The 22,618-nt window shown below is 44.3% G+C and overlaps 1 protein-coding gene across 3 annotated transcripts in view; it reads right to left on the bottom strand.

The window, feature by feature from the left end:
- SLC8A3 (solute carrier family 8 member A3) overlaps nt 1-22,279 on the bottom strand; it is a 164,902-nt gene extending 142,623 nt beyond the window's left edge. Inside the window, exon 1 of one of the 3 annotated variants that reach the window (XM_079990018.1) lies at nt 21,627-22,279. The gene's annotated coding sequence lies outside the window, so the exon portion shown is untranslated. Of the gene's footprint in view, nt 1-20,914; nt 21,069-21,626 lie in introns of those variants that run through there. The other 2 variants (XM_079990020.1, XM_079990019.1) reach the window with 2 other exon arrangements.
- Nucleotides 22,280-22,618: the final 339 nt, after the last annotated feature.

Raw genomic sequence — 22,618 nt, 5'->3', positions numbered from 1 at the left:
TTGGGGGGGTCAGATAACTCCATACCCTTCAACATTTCTCTGATGAAAATAGGGACATCCTAATGAAAAGTGGGACATTCTGGGATCAAATCAGAAACTGGAGCAGCTTCTCTAAATCAGGGACATCTTTGGGAAATAGGGACACTTGGAGGGTCTGGACTTATAATATCCAACAACTGCTACTACCAGCTTGGAAACCACCGGCAATCTAGGACCCTCCTAACGCTTTAGAGAAGCCCGAGTTACACCGTGCTACAGAACTGCCTCAAGAAGACCAGGCCTCATAAATGTTCTTGCCCGTGGCATTTCACGTGGAGTAATATATATGAGTCCATAGAAAGGCTGTGTTAATGGGTGGAGCTCATTATTATAAGCACAGATGTTCCGAGCGTGCAGCAAACATAACAGCCCTGACTGGAAACTCTTACAGAACTGGCCAGCCCCTCCTCCGACTGAGGGAACATGGAAACATACAAGGGCAGGTCAGATCAGCGATGGCCAGTTGAAAAAGACACAGATCCTAATTTAGAGGCAGGAGCAGGAATCTGTTTATCTGGCTTTAGTTCACCAGTGTCACATCCTCATTCCATTTCCGTCACAATTAACCACAACTTGCATATCCAGCATTTGAGATATTTTCTCTATAGCCAGTATGTTTCCCTAGTTTAATGTTGTTTCCTTCCTCTCCTTATGTAAAATATCCCTCACCCTGCATATTGCTTCCACAGCTTCACTGAAGCTTGCAGCCCCTCCCACATTATTATCTTCAAGATTAATTAATTGAATCTTTCCCTCTTTTAGCTAGTTAATGGTGGAAAGGCAGCCTTGGCTTGGGACAGCCTATGCGGCTCCTTGGCAACCCTTTTTTCAAGGCAGTGGCCATGCCTGTTGCAACGCAGCCCTTTAGCCAATGTTTAGACGCTCTAAATATGCATCTATATGAGCCAATTAGAATTAATATCTCAGGTAAGCTTTTGTGGCGCATGGTAACAGATACTCTCTCTAAACACCACTTCATCACAGTCGCTGAACTTCTCCGACACACTCATTTTGCAATTAAGTTTTCTTTAGTGATTGAGTAGTTCATCTAGCATGATTAATTTCTTATGAGCCCAAGCTGCTTATGCTCATAGCTTTTATATATTAGATGCTTATGGATTTCTTTCTTAATATTGGTTCCCATTATTTAACTGAAGTCAGATTAACCATGCACGACTAGCAAAAAAGAGATTGCACGAGAAAAAATATTAAGTTCGGCAGTCACGTACAATTAAGAGTTGCCACCCCACCTAGACAGTCCTCCCTTGCTCTCCCTCATACATTAATTTATTTAAATACAAGCTCATTTAAAGTTGTTGCAATACCTTAGCTTGGAAACTGATAATAGGTGGGAAATGGACAAGCTTTTTAAAGAAAAGTGTCAGGCAATTAACATTGGTCAGGGGACACTGCGTATTTTGTAAAGTAGGAAGGACAAATATTCTACTACTCATTTGTTTAACCGACCCATGCCCTTTTGGTCTACAGTCTTATCAAAGGATGCTGGGAAACCTAGGGTTCCCATATTTCAAACAGTGAAAATCTGGAAAAGTTGTTGAGCATTTATTTATTTCATTTTTGCCCAAAGTTGCTGAGCTTTTTAGGTCAAAATCTTGAAATAATGCCGTTTTTGTATGGAAAAATGCCACTGCCAACATAAGACTGCCATACGTCCAGATTTTCCTGGACATTTTTCCCAATTCCCACCTGGACACTGCTGCCGATTACAGTATTCCGGATATGTCTGGGAAGATCTGGACATATGGCAACCCTAGAAACCTTACAAGTCTTTTATATTCCCATGCAATCACTATTCTAGTTGTTGGCATCTGTCTGTCTCAAGAGACAATGGAGTGTGCCTCCAGGGGTGAAGTCAAACTGCTGGAGAATCACAGCACCTGCTGTGGCTGCAGAGACCAGTAACTGCTGCCTTCCACATTGTTGCTTTCTGCATTAGCATCACTGAAGTTACCTCCTTAGGGCACAAGCCTGGCCAGTGTCTCTGGAGGTCCTGGGCTGCCCAGACGACTAGACCCTCCTCTCGGCCTTGCTGATGTGGTCCAAAGGTTTGGCACCAGCTTGGCTGCAGGAATTGCCAGAAGGAGCTGTACAGTGGTACCTCGGGTTGCATACACTTCAGGTTACAGACTCTGCTAACCTGGAAACAGTACCTCGGGTTAAGAACTTTGCTTCAGGATGAGAACAGAAATCGTGCTCCAGCGGCGCGGCGGCAGCAGGAGGCCCCATTAGCTAAAGTGGTGCTTCAGGTTAAGAACAGTTTCAGGTTAAGAACGGACCTCCGGAACGAATTAAGTACTTAACCCGAGGTACCACTATACAAGGACTCCACTCCAGATTTGTACAGGATTTACTCCTTAGCCTTGTCTTCTCCGAAAAAATATCCCACAAGGCAGCAGAAGTTTAGCAGCAGAGTTCTTCTTCTAGATTTGCTACCTTCTCAGGTTGGCGGGCCCCATCTACCCCACACTTCCCTCTCCAGCACATGAAGAAACTGCCTCCTTAACTGTTGAACGGGACCACGAGGGTCATCTAGTGCAACCTCTTGCAATGCAGGAATCTTTTGCCCAACATGGCGCTTCAACCCACAACCCTGAGATTAAGAGTCTCATGCTGTACTGACTGAGCTATATGATGTGTAAGTGGTCACCTTTGAGCAGAGCGGTATGCTTCTACCACATCAATCAAATTAAACAGCCATATTTCCGGGGATTACAATTTGAATTAAAATAGCCATATGAATGATATTTGGATTTCTTTTGCACGTGTTAGAAACAGAAAGCCATTTATGCAGTCAATTCCTATGCATGCGTAGCTCAAGTAAACCCTTCTGAATTCAATGGTAAAGGTAAAGGTAAAGGGACCCCTGACCGTTAGGTCCAGTCGTGACCGACTCTGGGGTTGCGGCGCTCATCTCGCTTTATTGGCCAAGGGAGCCAGCGTTTGTCCGCAGACAGCTTCCGGGTCATGTGGCCAGCATGACTAAGCCGCTTCTGGCGAACCAGAGCAGCACACGGAAATGCCGTTTTACCTTCCCGCTGGAGCGGTACCTATTTATCTACTTGCACTTTGTGCTTTCAAACTGCTAGGTTGGCAGGAGCTGGGACCGAGCAATGGGAGCTCACCCCGTTGCAGGGATTCGAACTGCCGACCTTCTGATCGGCAAGTCCTAGGCTCTGTGATTTAACCCACAGCGCCACCTGCGTCCCTGAATTCAATGGTAGTTATCTCCAAATTATATTGGCAAAGGGCTGCAGTTAGCAAGACCTGTAAAATCTACAGTAGACCTATGCAGAATTATATAAGCTACAGAAGGAGAAGCCTGGAGGGATTGCTGTGTGTGTTGACCAAAAAGGTATTTTACTGGGAAGTAATGGAGCAAGGGTACTGGGATGCTTGCAGTTTACGCATTTATAGAAGATTTACCTGATGCCCTGCACCTCTGAATTGTTTCCCGGTGAGCAGCACAAAAGGTTACACCATGCCCTCCAGTGGGTACAAAAGTACAGTGCATCCAGGGGGCGAGTCTACATACCTATCTGAAAGCAAATCCCAGCACTGCCAGAAGGAACAAGTTGTATTTTTAGCAGGGATGCTAGCAGGGTCACTGCTCATGCTGCATTCACCCACCATACCAGTTTTCATGCAATAGGCTGTGTGCACTGGACGTCACCAGGAGGGCAACATCTGTCAGGATGGGTTTGGGAAGATGGATTGCATAAGGGAGAAGAAGGAGAGCAGAGGAAAGGAGGAAAAGTAGCAATCCTGAAATGCCCAGTAAAGTTAGACACGAGGGCCGTAGTGTGGGATACGTCTTACAGATGGATTAATTTACCAGAAATGAAGAGATGGGGTGCATTAGAATTTGGCTAATCTATTTAGCACCAATGTTTTTTGTTTGCTTCCCATTTTACCTTGCCTCGTGAGCTAGCAAACAAGAATGACTTTGCTGTCTCCACTGCATCTTCTTTATGCTGTCCAGTGGGGATTTTCCTACATGCTGGCCCAAAGGGGTTTTGGAACTCGCAGTGGTGCGCTGTGATTGTTTGCAAAGCATTTCAAGGATAGTCGCTTGCATCCGTTGGGACCTTAGCTCTTCTGTTACAGCAGACAGATCTCAAGAGGCGCTGGTCCTCTTTTGTTGGGTGAGTTTCAGCTGGTACAGCTCAAGGATGTGAATAAGGTGCTTGTATAAACTCCACTTGTAGTCTTGATCCTTTCCCTTATGGCTGATAAAATTGAGTAGTGAAGGAATGGTCCATTGAGCCAGGGACAGGTTTCCATATGAGAGTGGGCAGTCCCTGGCTGCCTGAAGGAGGCAGCGTTAAGATCATTCCTTAAGAAATTCTACCTGAACCAGGAAGATCTGAATAACTGTTGCCTGGTCACTAATGTCCCCTTCCTGGGCTTGGTTCTTGAGCAGGTGGTTGTTGACCAGATCTATGTTCTCTTGGATGAGACTGATTTTCTAGATCCATTTCAAACAAGGTTTAGGTCTGATTTTGGCATGGAAACCACCTTGACTGCCGTGTATGATGACCTTCATCAGGAAAGAAAAAGCAGGGAGTGTGACCCTGTCAATTCTCCTTCATTTCTTGGTGGCTTATGATACCATTAACCTTGGTATCCTTCTGGAGCAGCTGTCTGAGTTGGGAGTAGATTGTCACTTTGTGGTGGTGCCAGTCCTACTTGGATAGCCATCTCCAGAAGCTGGTGCTTAGGAGGTGCTGTTTAGCTTCATCCAAAGCGGGGTGCTACAGGGGTCAATTTTACGTCCCACACTATCTAACATCTACATGGAACTGCTGAGTGGGGTCATCCTAAGTTTTGGAATTCACTGTCATCAATACACTGTTGGTATGCAGTTCTATTTCTGGCTGGAGGATGTACTTAACTAATGCCAGGTTCTGGTAATGGACTAGATGAGAACCAATAACCTGAAGCTTAATCCAGATAGACTAATGCACTTAGTGGTTCCTCAAACTGTATGGGGAGGGTGCAACTTGTTCTGGATGGGGCTGCACTCTCCCTGAAAGAGTAGGTGCATAGCTTGGGAATACCTCTGGGTCTACTACTGTCACAAGTTGCCTCATAGTGCAGAGTGCCTTCCATCAGCTTCAGCTGGTGGCCCAGATGCAACCCTATCAGGATGGAGATACTGCACCTTGGCTTTCAGGAGTCAGCAAACTTTTTCAGCAGGGGGCCGGTCCACTGTCCCTCAGACCTTGTGGGGGCTGGACTATATTTTTTTGGGGGGAAATGAATGAATTCTTATGGCCCACAAATAACCCAGAGATGCATTTTAAATAAAAACACACATTCTACTCATGTAAAAATACGCTAATTCCCGGACCTTCCGTGGGCCGGATTTAGGAGGTGATTGGGCCGGATCCGGCCCCTGGGCCTTAGTTTGCCTACCCATGCTTTAGTTACTTGAGAATAGATTCATGTAGACCTCTGTGCACACATGCCATCTGGGCAGGATAATAATACCAGTTTACACGTGCATGCTCATCACATGATGACTGCATTATTTATCTCTTCATCTATTTGTTTATTTTCCGACCGTTTTCCTTAACAGGAACTCAAGGCAACTTACAGATAAAATAAGAATTTCATGACCTGCTTACATGAATGTGCTATCATGCATCCAATCCCACACAGAGAAGTTATGTATCACCCATCAGCTTCATCTCAAGCAAGATGCTTTTCAGTGGAGTTTCAAACACTCAGCTTTGCGTACTAAGGGATGATGTGATAGGCAATCAAGTGATCAACACGTGCACCAACCCTGCAGGCCTCTGAGTGGGTTCAGGCAGAGGTATGGGGTCCCAGAATCTAGCTCAGCACAATTCTCACTCCGGCATTCCTTAATTCCAGCTCCACCCCTGAAATCCAACCCCTCACCTTCTGATCCAGTCTGCCCACCCACGTAACCCCTGGCACAGATTCTGCTTCCCTCATTCCGAGCTCCTTGTTCATCATTTAGCTTTGTCCTCTGGCTTCTGACCAAGAGCTGCTTTCTGACCAGAGCATTGGCTTGCCCTTAGCGGATCTGCGGCCTCCAGCACTTTGGCTCTGACAAGGTTTCAAGCCTGACCTGGTGACCTGATCCCTGGCAGGCAGAATTGGAAGGGAAAGATGCAGCATAGTGGTGCATCCTCTTCTTTATTCTTACAACTCTGGAAATGGCTCGATTCTGCTTTTGGGGAACAGATCTACTGGAGACGTGCAAAGAGGAATGCATGTGCTAATGATGATCAAGACCACAAGATGGATGGTACCCTTCAGAAACGGTGGATGGAACAAAGTAAAGTACATCACAAAGCTACATGCTGTTATTTTTATTATTAATTATCTTTCAACTGTGAAACCTACACAGAATGAAAACGTTGTGCTTTCCTGACTATATTATCTGTTGTTCCTGAGCGTGTATCTCTCCTCTTCTTCTGTGCCTTCTCTTCACTGTCACTCAAATCTCTCTACCCAAATGCTTCTGACACACAGTAATCACGGCAAACTGCTTGAATCTTTTAACAAGATCCCAATATGTAATTTCCTCAGCTTGGGAGGACACCTGCATGTGTTAGGCTATGTAAATGGGCCTGTTTGCTGGAGACAGTTCTGCCCACAAAGAAGGGGGGTGTGTCTTGACTGATTCAGTCGTTTTTGTGATCGCTCACAGATAAATTGATGAACACAAGCTGTTCGTAAAGGCATCTCCTGCCAGGCTATGCACAGGTAACTGTTTCTTCTTCTCTAAAAATGAACTACTGCTACCACAAGGCTGCCAAAGGACCACCTTTCTCAGAGGGGAGGTAGGAGAAGACAGAACAGCCTATCAAGCTGCCCATCTATCTAACCCCTCACATTCCAGCTGAGGTAGCTTCTCTTTCCCCAAACTGCTACAGCAGGGCGACCTAGGAACCATCTTGTTCATAGGGGATGAGAGATCTAGCTTGCAAAATGTGTTTCTTTCTCCCTATCAGGCCATTTTAGGATGCAGTCTTAATATTGCTGCACGTCACTCCAGTCTCTGAGCTCTGCAAGATTCCAGGGGCTCCTGACGCTTACCCAGGGTTCATGTTTCCTTTTGGAAATGAGGCACAGCAGAGACAGTGGTATCTTCATGATTTATGGCTTATTTACACATATATGCAACCTGAGCCTACGATGGAGGGGTTTGCAGCATTAGCACCCCAAAAGGGTCTTGGATAGCCACAGCCATGGGTTCAAACAGACATCAAACATTGCCCTCCGATTCTTTCTCCAGCTAGCTGCTTTACTTCTAGGTCATATCACTGCAAACTCTAAATTCAGGCTTTGTCCTTCTAACTATCTCTGAGTTGAGGGAGGGGTCTCACCCATCTGTCATATCACACAGAGCCCCTCCTTTGTAGTTTCTAAAACAAAACAGGAGCTGAAACAAAGCTATCCTTCAAATTTTAAAACAAAATAAAAAATTCCTTCCAGTAGCACCTTAAAGACCAACTAAGTTAGTTCTTCGTATGAGCTTTCGTGTGCATGCACACTTCTTCAGATACCTGAAGAAGTGTGCATGCACACGAAAGCTCATACCAAGAACTAACTTAGTTGGTCTTTAAGGTGCTACTGGAAGGAATTTTTTATTTTGTTTTGACTATGGCAGACCAACACGGCTACCTATCTGTAACTTCAAATTTTACAATTCTCCAAATTTTACAATGCTGTTATCAAACCAAGTAACTTGTACAAAAATGGATATGCTAGGTTTGAGTGCCTGTAAAAATGCACATTAGTGAAAGTAACACAAAAAAATGTGTTATTTTAGGGAAAATTTATCTGCAAAAAATATGTATATTGGGCAAACTTGCATATAAACAATGGCAGAAAATGCTAATGGAAGTGTACAACTGAAATAGAAATGTACAACTGAAATAATACATCCTATAAGTTCAATAATGATGGGTAGCTGGTCTGCCATTTTCATTCTTCCCATCAAGGAACTCCCAGTGAATCCAAGGACTCCAGTAATACAGTTTGGACACCACTGATCTAAGTATTTAGTTCTGTAAAAAATAAAGGGAGAGTTTCCCATTCTTTAAAAATTTTCATCTCAAAGTGGTTATTTTCCAGATTTTAGACTATTTTAAAGTCCTGTAGAAATAGTAGAAATGCTATTTTATTTTTGTGTGTGCCTGAATTATTATGAGTTTAAGCCATATTTGAAATTCTTGCCTTGCCTAGACACCTGAAACAGTGAGGGTCTAGCTACATGTGACACTTAACAGCATGCTTAGCAATCCTGCTGTTGGTCATTCTTAGTTAGATACCTGGTGGGAGGGAAATAGTCATCATCACTGCAGTGTATGGAGGAAAGATTTGGGCATTCCTTCACTAGTGGAAATTTCAGAAAAATCACATCTCCTGTGTAGCAATTAGGAATTAGCATTGGGGTTGGGGGGACATCCCACTGGTGCCAATGCAAGGGAGAACAGGTGATGGATTGAACTAAATAGCTAGAAAAGTATGCACAGACCACAGACCCAGAGTCCCCTATTTGCCTGGGTTACAGGCTGACAACAGCAATTGGATGCAGGTCCCAAGGTAGAATCTGGTTGTCCTCGTTTTGCTAATAAGTATTGAATAGTAACTTCACGGAAAATTGTGAGATCAACAGGAATGTCAAGAGTGGCAAATAATATTTGGACCATGACAAGCTGAAGGACAGCACAAACTGAATTTGTGCTGAACTAAATCTGGGGAGAATCAGATGAGACAAGGTATCTCAAAGGGATGGAGTGAAAGTTAAGGAAGGATGATTCCTCTTCTCAGATAGGTCTCATTTGTTTGGCAGCCGTATCTCAGAGCCTTTCTGCACAATCAGTTTATTTTACAATAAATGTGCATTTGATTCTTATTTGGCGTGCCTTCCCTCAAGTCGTGCTTCTGATGCAGGAGGATTACATTTTGGAGCACTTAAATTCACAGTATTTGCAGCTGAAAAAGTGGACTATTTCTCCCAAGTAGCCCATTCATTGCAATTTTTACTGCTGTGCGGAAGGTGGCTGTACAAGGATCAGGAATGTGAAGCGGATTTTTCTTATCACATAATTAATGGTATGTGACACAACTGTCCCTTCTTCCTTTCCCCCCCATGCTCTGCCCCTGAAAAAAATAAAAATATCGGAAGGATATATTCTCCCCCCCCCCCCCCGGATGAAATTCCAACACATCATCATTAAGCCCCAGCAGACACCTCCTGTCCCTATCCCTAAAGCAGGGTGTAGAGCCCTCCAGAAGTTTTGGACTACAACTCCCATAAGCCCCAGGGATAATAGCCAGAGAAGATGGAAATTGTAGTCCAGGCTTCCTCAACCTTGGCCCTCCAGATGTTTTTGGCCTTCAACTCCCATGATGCCTTGCTAGCAGGACCAGTGGTCAGGGATGATGGGAAAACATCTGAAGAGCCAAGGATGAGGAAGCCTGTTGTAGTCTGAAGCATCCATAAGGCACCATATTGGCTCCCTGTCTCAAAGTCATGCCCTGCCATTTTGTAAACTTGTCTTGGGTTTTCCTTCATTTTTAATTCTCCACCCCCTCCCCAGTCCTTTGGTGCAAATGCATAATATCCCATCTCACACCCTATGAAGCAGATCTATGTAGATTTTTTGTTAAGAGGTACAGTAGTACCTCAGGTTAAGTACTTAATTCGTTCCGGAGGTCCTTTCTTAACCTGAAACTGTTCTTAACCTGAAGCACCACTTTAGCTAATGGGGCCTCCAGCTGCCGCTGCACCGCCGGAGCACAATTTCTGTTCTCATCCTGAAGCAAAATTCTTTACCCGAAGTATTATTTCTGGGTTAGCGGAGTCTGTAACCTGAAGCATCTGTAACCTGAAGCGTATGTAACCCGAGGTACCACTGTACAGGTGACAATACAGCTATTTCCTGCATCACAGCTATCTCCGCTTCCTAATGCTATATCTCCATCCATTCCAGGTGGACGTGATCCTAGAGATGCGAGTGATGCTATTGCCATTGCAGAGAGACCTCTGACAGTATCAAGGAAGTCGTAAGCACAGATGCATTCCACTCAGGTCACATATGGCACCAAAAAGGATCACCTGCACATTTTAATTCATTAGTTCACATATGAATAACATTACCTCAGGAAAGAACTCATTCAAAAAAACTGAACATAAACTGAACCCAAGGTTTTCATCTACACAGAGATTTCATTCACATTAGGAGCTATTTAAAACAGTCAAATAATTTATGCTCCTGTGTGAAGCCCCAGAGATAACTTGGTCAACACACCAACCGATTTCCTGTCTGGCCCACAGACCTGAGGTATTCTTACACCTCATGAAGCGATCTAGGCTGCCATAAAGCGGATTGGGGTGATGATGATAAAGCAACCATTTCACTCAAAAACTGGTGTGAATGTAACCACCTGTAGCTACCAAGCCTCCATCTTGTTCCATGGTGATGGCTCTTAAATGTCAGCAAATCAGGAACAAAAGCCCCTGAAGTAAGCAATTTCACAAAGAATCTACATTTATTGCCCCCATTGCTGGCAGCCTAGCAACCCACCCACAAGGCTAATTTGGGATTATTATTATTATTTTAATTAATCACGATCTCACTTTGCTTGAAGAGATACAGTTCTGAGGCAACTTGCCTAAATGTGTCATTAAAAAAACACCAATACTTGCAGAAAGATTTATCTTTAGATTTAGATATTCAGCATGACCCCAGTAGCTGAATTATGGGAACTAATAAGGGATTATAGATGTGAAAGAAACCTTCTTCAAGCAGTGAAATAAAGAGTAACTACATGAGGGGGAGCAGAAGATGAGACTGTTAGTTCTGCCCCCCCCCCAATCATTCCAACACCTCCCAACTTCTTCTGAAGTGAGGAGACTTCTATACTCATGCGCACTTTACCCTGCGGTTCTGAAATGTGTGGGGAGCATCCACAAATATAGAAGGCATATGGCCATCCATTTAGTGCAGCTATCAGAATGGTATCAAGAAGCAGGGCAAGACTACATAAATGATATTGAACTACATTTTGTAGGAATTCTGCCAAATGCTCTTTTGTGGATGAATGACAACAACAACAAAGTTAAGAGAAGGGGCCAAGTGGCATCTTCCTGAGATTATGGAACATGTGGGATAAACCCCAATTTTCCTCACTGGCCTCTGAAATTTTATAAAAATTGGGCTATTGGTATGTTCACTAACAGCCAGAAAGGCAGTCATAATAAATTTCTGATTGTAGCTTTAACACAGATGGAGGATAGATTGGAAAATTCAAATTTCATATTATTTGAGTATTTTCAAATATGAGACTTTCTAAACTATTGGTTAAGATTGAATGTCAGTGAACTGAAGCAGTTAAAGCGGTTCAGAAAATCAAATTTGGGATATATACGCACCATCTAGAATTTGTTTAATTATCTTATCCAAAGAAGAGAGCCGAATCAGTTATACCACACATGAAAAGGGAAATAATATTTAGAGAATAGTTTTTGATGGCATATGGAAATATAGTTGGCTAAATATCAACAGATACATAGCATCAATAACCTTAATAGATAATGCATTAAAATGTGGATAAATTGGTACCTAATCTTTATCAGGTTTACTTAGGATTTATAAAACCAAGCGTTCTAATAATTGGAAATGTGGAATGGGCAGACTGACTTTTCCCACTGGTGGTGGACCTGCCCCGTGGCAAAGAATTATAGGCAGGAGATTTTCCAGAATGTTCAAATGATTTTGAAATATAGACTATAGTTTGACTCTAAACTACTTTTATTGAATTATTTTAAAGATGTTGTCTCGCAGGTGAAAGAGAAATTATTGTTATTTATGATTGTGATGGTGAGGACACTTTAAAGTATTGGAAAAATAATCAATCTCCTCAGCTGCAAGAATGGTACATCAAAATGTGGAATTTCACTATACCCCATGGGTAAAGCAATTGTGGGGTAGCAGGGATTTGAATGGATTTAGTGGGTTTGAACAAGAATAGGCTTCTTTTTAAAAAGTATAAAAGAAGCAAGGGAGCTAGCCTGCATTGGTAACCCTTGTCCTGCTTTCTAAGTTTTAGCTAAGTAGATTAACACAGAGATAAGCATCTTTTCTAACGACAGACCTGTTCTTGGAAGTGCTCTTAATGGGTTTCAGCCCTCATAAACATAACATTCTATTTATATTCTTTAATATGATAAGGATGCTTCCTATTATTTTTCACATTGTGCATTTTGTAAATTAATTTTGAAAAGGAAAGACTCCGAAAGGTTGCCTTCCACGGGTCGGAGAGCCATGTGACTGACATCCTTGTCTCCAGCATCCCATTTCATATACTTGTGTCATCATTCTTTATCGTAACATGTAAAGAGGGCTAGAGTTGTATCTGTGTCAGATACCAACTTTCTGTGGGAAAGTAAAATGGCAGCTCCTAGATCCCAACTGTGCCACAGCGTTCTGGAGAGGAACTATGTTGCGGGGGCACCGTGAGATACTATAATGGTATCTCAAAGATCCCAGCTGCCTGGTACTCATTGAAAGAAGATAAAAGGGAACCTCAGCACAGGTGTTAGCAGTGCACCTGTCCGAGTGGTAGTGTCTGAAGATGGCCTGTGCCATATCCCTTCTTGCCTTGCCATTGGCTGGGTCTGACACTCACACACCTGACACAATGCAGTTTTGTTGTTGTTGTTTAGTCATTTAGTCGTGTCCGACTCTTCGTGACCCCATGGACCAGAGCACACCAGGCACTCCTATCTTCCACTGCCTCCCGCAGTTTGGTCAAACTCATGTTAGTAGCTTCAAGAACACCATCCAACCATCTCGTCCTCTGTCGTCCCCTTCTCCTTGTGCCCTCCATCTTTCCCAACATCAGGGTCTTTTCCAGGGAGTCTTCTCTTCTCATGAGGTGGCCAAAGTATTGGAGCCTCAGCTTCATGATCTGTCCTTCCAGTGAGCATTCAGGGCTGATTTCTTTAAGAATGGATACATTGATCTTCTTGCAGTCCATGGGACTCTCAAGAGTCTCCTCCAGCACCATAATTCAAAAGCATCAATTCTTCGGCGATCAGCTTTCTTGATGGTCCAGCTCTCACTTCCATACATCACTACTGGGAAAACCATGGCTTTAACTATACGGACCTTTGTTGGCAAGGTGATGTCTCTGCTTTTTAAGATGCTGTCTAGGTTTGTCATCGCCTTTCTCCCAAGAAGCAGGCGTCTTTTAATTTCGTGACTGCTGTCACCATCTGCAGTGATCATGGAGCCCAAGAAAGTAAAATCTCTCACTGCCTCCATTTCTTCCCCTTCTAAACTTCAGCTGAGAAGACAATGTGGCACGGAATACCTGTTCCATTTTCACACCTGCTGTTGCCACAGACCACTGTGGCACAGACTCGGTCAGCAACAGACTATTCTGAAGACAGCTACACTGGAACCCACAACTTTCCTTTATCCAGCATTACGGTCAAGTTAGTGGATCTACTGGAGAAATGGTGTGGTTCACCAACTACAGCATTGTCTTAAGACTACAGGCCGCAAGTCATCGCCTCCAGCGTAAAGAGAGGAAGAGACTTTTCTAATAAGCAAAATGGCCACAGCGCCCTTACGTAATGCATGCTCTTGCTTCACTGAAGTGAATGAACAAATGTTTGCTTCAGTGACAGTACAGATTCTGCCAAAAAGCAGCAGTGAAAAAGTCCTCTTGCCTGGTCACCTGTGGTGAGAGAATTTGTTCCAGATGACCATGAAAGTAAACTGCTATAACCTGGAAGAGCTACATCTGCTCCTTTTTTCAGGCAAATGACTAACAGAGAAATCCTGTGCATATTTATTCAGAAGTAAGTCCCATTGGGTTCAAGGAGCTTGTTCTCAAGTAAGTATGCAGAGAACTGCAGTCTAATGTATGTATGTTTGGGCAGACGGACTGATTTTCTGAGCCAGTAACTTTAAAAGAATGTTTTCCTGTTTGTTTGTTTGCTTGCTTGCTTGCTTGCTTGCTTGCTTACTTTGCCACTTTAAAAAAGCCCAGTAACAGCATCTGATCTAGATATCCCCATCAGGTACTCTGAACCATTTGCCATATGTTAGCAAATTGCATCAAAACGTTAGGGTTCTTCTTAGCTAAATCAATTGGAATACTCTGCAAAATAAGTAATATGTGCCAGAAGCAAAAGTATGGAGTCTCTCAATTGGGAGATCTGTGGATGATTTTCCTGACTTTACAGCTTCTGCCACAACATAAAAACGGTCTCTGTGTTTATTTAATTTCTTTAAATATTGAATTAGATCATATTATTGCTTGATTGAGAAACAAATGAAATTTGGCAGGCAGCCCAAGCTGGAGCATGTTAAAACACACTGAAGAAGGCCAGCTAAAGAAAGTACTCATTTGGCTTTCATGTGAAATGTTTTTTTAAAAAAACAGAGTCTGATTATGGGGGGGGGGAGCAGAGAGAACAAGCACATTTTTCTATTTGTATAATCATATATTGCCTGCAATAACACACTGGATTACCAGTTGAGCTGAGGGTCTCTCACTTGTTGTTCAAAAGGTTGCTGAATCTGTTACATGCAACAACAAAACAGAATTCAGGCAGACTTAAGCACTTCCTAACATTCCAGATTTCCCTGGGACACGTGACTGTTTCTTCTAAAAGATCAATAGAACTTTGAAAGTGTTTACCACTGAGTGGATTGGGGCCAATACCCACAACTGCTGATTTCCTAACAATTGCATCTAAAACATCTTAGTGCGGAAATAAGTGCTACTTATTTTAAACAGTTCTCCTAACAAATATGGCACTTGGGATTTCAAGTACTACCTAACCTCCTTCTCCCTTTCAGTTTCATGGTATTGAGTATTATAGAGTTATGTATTATGGTATTACAAACAGTAATAAGGGGTAATAATGGTGTGATTTTTTTGTTAATCTAAAATGACTAAGTACTTATTTTGCCTTTTAGTGGGCCTAAATCCATTCCACTGAGTTAGGTTTGGAGATCTATAAAACATTTAAAATGTTCACACCCACTGTGATGATTGCAGGGGGGTATTTCAAATTTTCTGTGGTCTTGAACAGACCTGCCCAACATAAGTTTAACCCAACCTGCTAATCTCCTTGTCTGCCATTGCTTGAATTCCAAGCTTGCCCACCATGGCAAATAATATAATTTGCCCATGGCTGGTGGTCTGCATTTGGCTGGGTAGGTCACATGTTATGTAGGCTTGGCTTATGGCCATCTTCCTCTACCTGATGAGCTACAGATGTTTTTGACTACATCTCCCATCACTCCAGACACTAGCATGTAACAATGTCAGCTACGAGGGGAGTTGCAATCCAACCACATCAGGAGGATGCCAGGTTAAGGAAGACTGGCCTAGAGTATTCTACAAACCTGCCATGCTCATCCAAATGGGTGCCCTCTTTGGATAAACTACCAGAGGATGTTTTAGGGCAATGCAAACTGAGGATACACTCCACAGCAACTTCCTCAAAATGGGGATAGTCGGCTGCAGTCTAAAATAAGTTTATCGCAACAGTGCAATGACAGCTTTTGAAACAAAATCAACTACGGTATTCCTTGCTACTTCTGCTCTTTTGCTTGCTAATGATGGATCAGGCTGCCGGCCTTAGCACCTATTAACTATGAGAAAGCTGCAACAAAACCTTACTTCCAGAAAAGGTCTTTAGGATGTAGTTACAGGGGGGGTTTTAAGTTCTGCTCTGGGATCTGTAGTGTGGGGGAGCAGGAAAGAAAGAAACAAACATGATATTATTTTGCACATCACACTAAGCCAAACAATGGCTTAGACAGAAAACGTGAGCTCCCAGAGAACATTTTGCAGCCTCTCTGCTCCTTTTTGCTGCTACCGCTCAATGAGCTAAGCAAAGGTTTAGTATGTTATCTGAACCTTGGCTGTAACCAAGCTCTAACCTTGGCTGTAACCAAGTTCCAGCTCATGGTTAGTCTGGAGGCAGCTTAACCATGACACGCTATGGCAGATCTTGGCTTAGCATGTTGTGTCACCCAAAGGGACCATGGAGGAGCAAAGTGGCTGCAAACAGAGGTGCGTCTGGTATCTTCCTCATACAGCAAATGCTAATGACACACCTCTTTACCCTGTCTTTTGACACTTGAGGTGTATATTTTTAGTTCCCACTTTATGACGGTTTGTAAATATTGTGTTTTAATATTGTAGCCTGCCCTGGAACCTTAGGGTGAAGAGTGGGTAAACAAACAAACAAACAAATCACCACCATCTTCATCTAGCCCAGCGTTAGAACTGAGTAATCAGCACTAAACAAGTACCCATGGGGCAAAAGTGTCACATTTAGTCAATGAGGAAATTTAGCAGGCCTCATTTTCAAACTCAGGAATTTCCCCAAAGTGGCTGAAACAATATTTTTTTTATTTTATATCACTTCTCTACAATCTGTGTGAGAAATTCTAGTAGTCATGCTAGATTGTAGCAGCATTCATTGTTGTTTCTGAAAGAAACTAATAAACTCAAACCTGGACTTCTTGCTCTTAGTGTATCCCAACTTTTGTAGAATGCCAAGTTAAGAGTACAATTCTGGTGAAGCAGCACTGAGAACTGCAGTCTCTGGGCAGATTATCTGTAATGGTTACTGTGATTCATAAACTTCAGAATATATATTAGAAAGGCTTCAACTCCAACTTGCATTTTCACCAGAAGCTCTTGATGCATTTTTCTGCCTGGACGCAAAGGGCCACTGGCAATTTCTAGGCACACTCTAGGGCTAGTTATCAAGCAGAATTCATAAATGAACAACATCGAGTTTTAAGCAGTTCTGCTGCCTACAAGCACTATGTCAGACATCTCAGAACAGGCCCACTTAAAATGACTTTTTTCATGCTTTGGTAGATGTAAAAATAACATAACATCTTAGATGCACAGCTCCCTTAAAACCAATGATGAGAAATCCATACAAAAAAAATTTTTTTAACAGGAAGCTGGTTTCATGGCAGCATAATTCACGAAGATTATAGGCCAGCTGCTTCTCCCAAATAAACATAGGGTACAGATGGTATAATATTTATATTTGCATTGCACTTTGGTGTGTTCAAAGGACTTCACATACCAAAACATCCTGTAACATAGATCAGTATCATTAATCCATTACAGTGAAACCTCGTGTTACGGACGGGATCCATTCCGGAGGCCCATTCGTAACACGGAACTGATGTAAGCTGAAGTGCCGCGTCTGTGCATGGTGCGATTTAGTGCTTCTGCGCATGCGTGAGTGGCGAAACCCGGAAGTAACCCATTCTGGTACTTCCAGGTTGCCGCGGGACGCAAGATGAAAACACGCAACCTGAAGCAGACGCAACATGAGGTATGACTGTATTACAAATGCAGATCTAAGAGGCAGAGGTCTGTCTATGGCACGGGTGGCCACCATGATGCACTTCAAGTGTTGCTGGATTCCAACAGCAGCCCCAGCTGGCATGGGCAATGATCAGAGGTGATGGTACTGGAGTTGTAGTTCAGAAACAAGTGGAGGGCACCATAACTGCTAACCCTGTCCTAAGGTCACTAGTGAGTTCAGGGCGAAGGGATTTCCTAATTCATATGTCACTGGCTTAGCTACTCTGCCAGCATTCCCACTGTGTTCTTCTTCGAAATGCGAAGCAAATCATTTTGTATGTACTGAGAGCAACTAGGCAGCTCATCAGTCTATTGGAAGGACATTCTCACTGGTAAGTGAAGAGACAAATGTTTATTATACAGGTATGTACATTTAAATGACCTAAACAGGATGCACATCATGAGAATGCAAACATGGTATATATGTCTGGGGTGGGTGGCTTCGAGTGTGTTACTCTGCTGCTGTCAGAAAAAAATACAGTCCACATAGTGTGATCCACAATCTAATGCTATCAGGAACTTGCCCAGCAGCCATAAAACCAGAGAAATCCAGCTGGCCTTATGGTGTTACCAAACACATAAAAATTCCATTGCCTCCATGGTTGCTAATGTCTTTGCTGTTAGAGCATTCAGAGAAGCTGCAGAGGGTTGCTCATTACTCTTTACGAATAAATGAAATTATTCACCCAATACCAATAAAAGAGCTGTCAACAGAAACAATTGACCAATGTCTCTCTGGCTAAAGCCTATCCAGCACACTCCACAGATAGCAACCGCTTTAATATGCTGTTGTCCTGGCTAGACATCAGCAACTGCCAGGGTCCCCCGGAACTGACATGTGCCCTGGGACCCCCACTTCAATTTCCCATAAAAGCACAGGCGTGCCATGGGACACTGTGAGATATTAAAATGCCAGCTCCGAGCCAGTCTTGGAGCACTGCTGCCACTTCTTCCAAGTATGCCTAAGGGAGAATGGCCATCAATGTAAGTGGGAACCCACATTGTTGAGGACCTCACTCAAGCATGGAGCTGACCCAGCCGTTACCAGAGCTTTCTTGGCTCCCAGCTTTTGGAGTACCTGAATATGTCATTTTCTTACTCTGAAATTAGCATTAATATTTTGCTGCTGTGATAAACACACATGTAACCTCTATTGAATAGATTTCAGTTCCTCCTCTTTCATTCTGCAGTAGATAAATATCAGGCTGGTTACTCTCAAGAACGCAGAAGAAGCTTGAGTGACTTGTCCAAGGTCACGTCACAAAATATTGGTGGGTACATAAGTGGAATCCCACAAATCATTCCTTTTAACTTGCTCAACTCAAAGCTTTCCTCTTTAATTCAGATTTTATCCTTTAATCATGCAACACACACATGATCCCCACTAAGTACATCTTCTACCATCTAGCAGTGTCTAATTGAAGAACAGAGCCTTCCCACAGAAAAGAAGGTCCACTCCCATCATTGTGGGACACCGGCTTGTTATAGCTACCATGTGAAATTGCAGTGTTACACCAAAGGTTCGCTGAAATTACAGAGTTATACCAAATGGATACTTTTACCAGTCAATGCAGGAAAAGAATGAAATAAATATCTAAAGCCCAGCTTCTCATGAATGAAACTTTTACTGACTAGGAGGGATCATCCTGTTCCAACTGCACAGAATTTCAGCCACTTGAGTTCCTCTAGTCTCAATCCATCTAAGAGATGGATTATTAGCAAGCAACCAATGAGAACAACAGAAGAGAAACCCAGTGTTGTTCTGCACTAGAGGGTTGAACTAAAAGGAAGTGGGTTTGGATGCCAGTAGGCAGCCTTGATCATTTTTCTTGGTCTACCTCCCAACTGATAACAGGTGACCTTCCATTACGGGCTAATTATGAAGATGGATGAAATCAGAAAGCGTTCTCAGGTACCTCGAGCAAACAGAGTGCAGGCTATACAGAGAAGGCTGGTTTTATTTCCACTGCTTTGGAAGTTTGTCCTTTCCAAAGAAAATACCACAGCAAGTTTAGTTAAAGCCAGTGTACACATTACCTGAAAAGCTTTCCAAAAGGCAGCTGGAATCAGGATGTGTGGATCTACAATCTCAGTACACGTCTACCAAAGAACTCCCCAAGGCGCCATGCCAAAGTCAGGTTTGTGGTGACTCCACCACATAACCACTATATTCTAAAAACGGCCACGTAGAATAGCCATCGGAATTAAGAAGTAGCAAGCAAGGCAATCTTGGTCCCACCAGAAAACCCTTCTTCAAATATCTCTTTTCTTTCATTTTCCATTGAGAACTGTGTTATTTAGGACTGTTCTACAGGACAGAGCTATGCCACGCAAACTAAGAACCACATTTGCATGCTTCTCGTTAAAGGGAAATGGTCCTGTCAGGATAGGACAAATGTGCATTTTCAGAATCTGCAGAGGAAGGGGGAAACATCACATTTCAGAAGAGATAAACAATAACTAATATTTGTTCCTGTATTAAGTTTTCAAAATTGGCCCTTAGCATTAAAAAAAACAAAACTTAACCTGTATGTATTTTCATTTATTCCTGCATAAGGCAGCAGCACTACACTTCCAAAGAAGCACCTGATCTACAAGTGTCCTTTATTTTTAACTGGCTGAACCCCTTATTCAAAAAAGGGTTGGGGGCATACACGTGATTTTTCACTCTAGGCTTGGGGGCTCTTTGGCCCCGGTTCTCCCTCCTGACATTTTGGTGGCGTTTTTTAAAGGAAAAGGGAGAATGGGCTTGGTAGGCCCAACAAGCCAGGAAGGGGCAAGGCGTGAGCCCCTTCCGAGGAAGCAGCCACGATCCCCGTCCGCCCCCTTGCCTCCTGTTCCTACAAAGTGAACTGCCCTCCCTGCCCTATTTAGGAAAGTGGATGGCGCAGGAGCTATATTTGAAAACCGAGGTAAACAAGATCTCGGCGGTAGTGGATGGAGCACGACAGCTGCCTAAGATTAATCGCGCAAGTCGAGGGGGGAAAGGGAGACCCGCGCAAACACATGGGAGGATCGGGGGGGGCTTGCCTGCAAGGGCTTCCTTTGCTTTCATTTTGAAATGGGTCCCGAGCCCAAACAGCGGCTGGAAATCCCTTTTCCTTGAACTGCAGCCGGCCCTTCTCTCTACCCGAACAACCCCTCCTCGGCCATTAAAACAGACATACAGTATAGATGTTCTGTGGAGTGATCCCAGCACGATCGCTGTTTGTTTGTTTTTTAAGGAACAAGTCGATTCGTTTATGGGGTCTCCGTTTGCGCCACTTTTTGTGCAAAGCTCTTAGCTATGGCTCCAGACCCAAACAAGACCCAAATAGGGCGTTTGGGGAGAGAAAAAGAAATTTATGGCCACTGCATTAAAGGCATCTATTCTGCCCATTGCTCCTGCCTCCCTTCCCTTCCCCCCCTCCCCGGGAAAAAAACCCAAATCCTCGTCTCCCCTCACCTCCTGCACTGAGCCACCTCGCTCGCCCTTCCCTCCTGCATCTGTTCCAAAAGGCTGTCAGCAAGTTCGGCAGCAAGGAATCAAGGAATCCCCGGGTTTTGGCTGTGAAACAGAGCGCCCTGCACGCTTCTCGCCGAAGCCCTTGCCGGCTTGTTATTACTGTATATTAAAATCTCACCGCCCCCACCCAGCCTCCCTCCTGATCCCCATGCAAAAGCCGCTACGGCTAGGGAGTGGGGTGGCAGGAGAGTTTGGAGAGCGGCAGGCAAAAGCGAGCAGGGGCAACCTGCTTCTGACGGAGCACAAACCCCGAGCAGATCCCCTCCTTCCCTGCAATTTCCTCCGGCTCCTTCAAACGGTCTGCGTGCAAAACTAGGATGCGAGGCTGCAGCACCCGGCTTATCTCCATATGCATGTGCAACACACACACACGCACTCACAAATGCACAGCCTCACACGCAGGCAGGCGACAGCTCCATCCTCCAAGCAGGGAAACGGCCCTCCTGTTTGCATTTGCAACATTTGATCCAGCAGTTTCCTGATGGGGGGCTTGGTTTTTGCAAAGAGACCCTTCCCTCTCCTCTCCCTAAACGCACACATACACACACGCAACTATATAGGAATTCGCATGCAGTAGCGAAACTAGGACTTCCCAGCCACAAACCTGCATATTTTGTTTACAGTGAAATGGGAATGGACCTCTGCCACTTACCTTTCTGATTCTTTGCGGGGGGGGCGGGGGTCCTCCTTGCTCCCCAGTTTACAGATCCTTCCGGTTCTCTAAAGCGATCTCATTGCATCTCGTGCCCGTTCGTTGCCAGGACAGGAGGGAGGATGGTGAGGTGTGGAGCGGAGAGGGCGGGGGGGGGGGGGCTCCTTGGCATGTCAATCCAACTTGCCTGGCTCGCCGGTGGACCGAGCTCCTCTTCCACCGCTGCGCGTGGGGAAGTGCATTTGAAAAAGGGGGAAGTGCGTGGGTTTAAAAAACACGGGCGATTCCCCCTCCCCACCGCCCGGCCTCGCTTATGCTCGGTGGTGTGTGCAGAGTAATTTGGAGAGGGGAGGGAGGGAGGCACAGTGGAGATGAAGATAAGGTGGGCGAGCGAGAAGGGCGGGGGTGGTTGGGAGGGAGGTGGTGTGGTGGCGGCCCACCCCGCCTCTTCCAAAAGAAAATAGACAGCAGGGTGGGCTTCTTCTCACACCATCCCTGGTGCTTCAGAAGAGAGAGAGGGAGACTTTGCAGCCTGGCAAGACAGCAAGCGGGCCAACCTCGGCGCCTGCTTGCTTTCTGGATGAGAGGCAGACCCAGCCAGTCTTGTGCACAACTGCAGCAGAGAAGCCAAATCAAAAAGCCAATCTGCGAGCCTCTCCAAACTCCACGTCACCCTATCAGCTGGGAGCAAGAACTGCAACCGAATTACAAGCCATGCATATTTATCCTTCGCAACGCTGCCGGGGGAGGGGGGGCTTTTCAGATTGTGTACTTTGAAGCGCAGGGAACCACAGGCAAGCCCCGTGCAAAATAAATACATGAATGGGCTGCCTCTCTCCGACGGACGAACGAATGAACGGACGGACAGATGACTGGAGACCCCCGGGGGGCAGAGATTCTCCCCCCCCCCCTCCCCTTTTAGTTATGTGGCTTTGACTTTGCACCTTCTATATTGGGGGTAGCAAAAGGAGGAGGGAGAACAAGACCCGACC

Source organism: Podarcis cretensis (genome assembly GCF_951804945.1).
Source record: "Podarcis cretensis genome assembly, chromosome: 1".
Lineage (NCBI taxonomy): Eukaryota > Metazoa > Chordata > Lepidosauria > Squamata > Lacertidae > Podarcis > Podarcis cretensis.
Note: the sequence above shows the minus strand (reverse complement) of the source record. Positions and strands in the feature narration are given on the sequence as shown.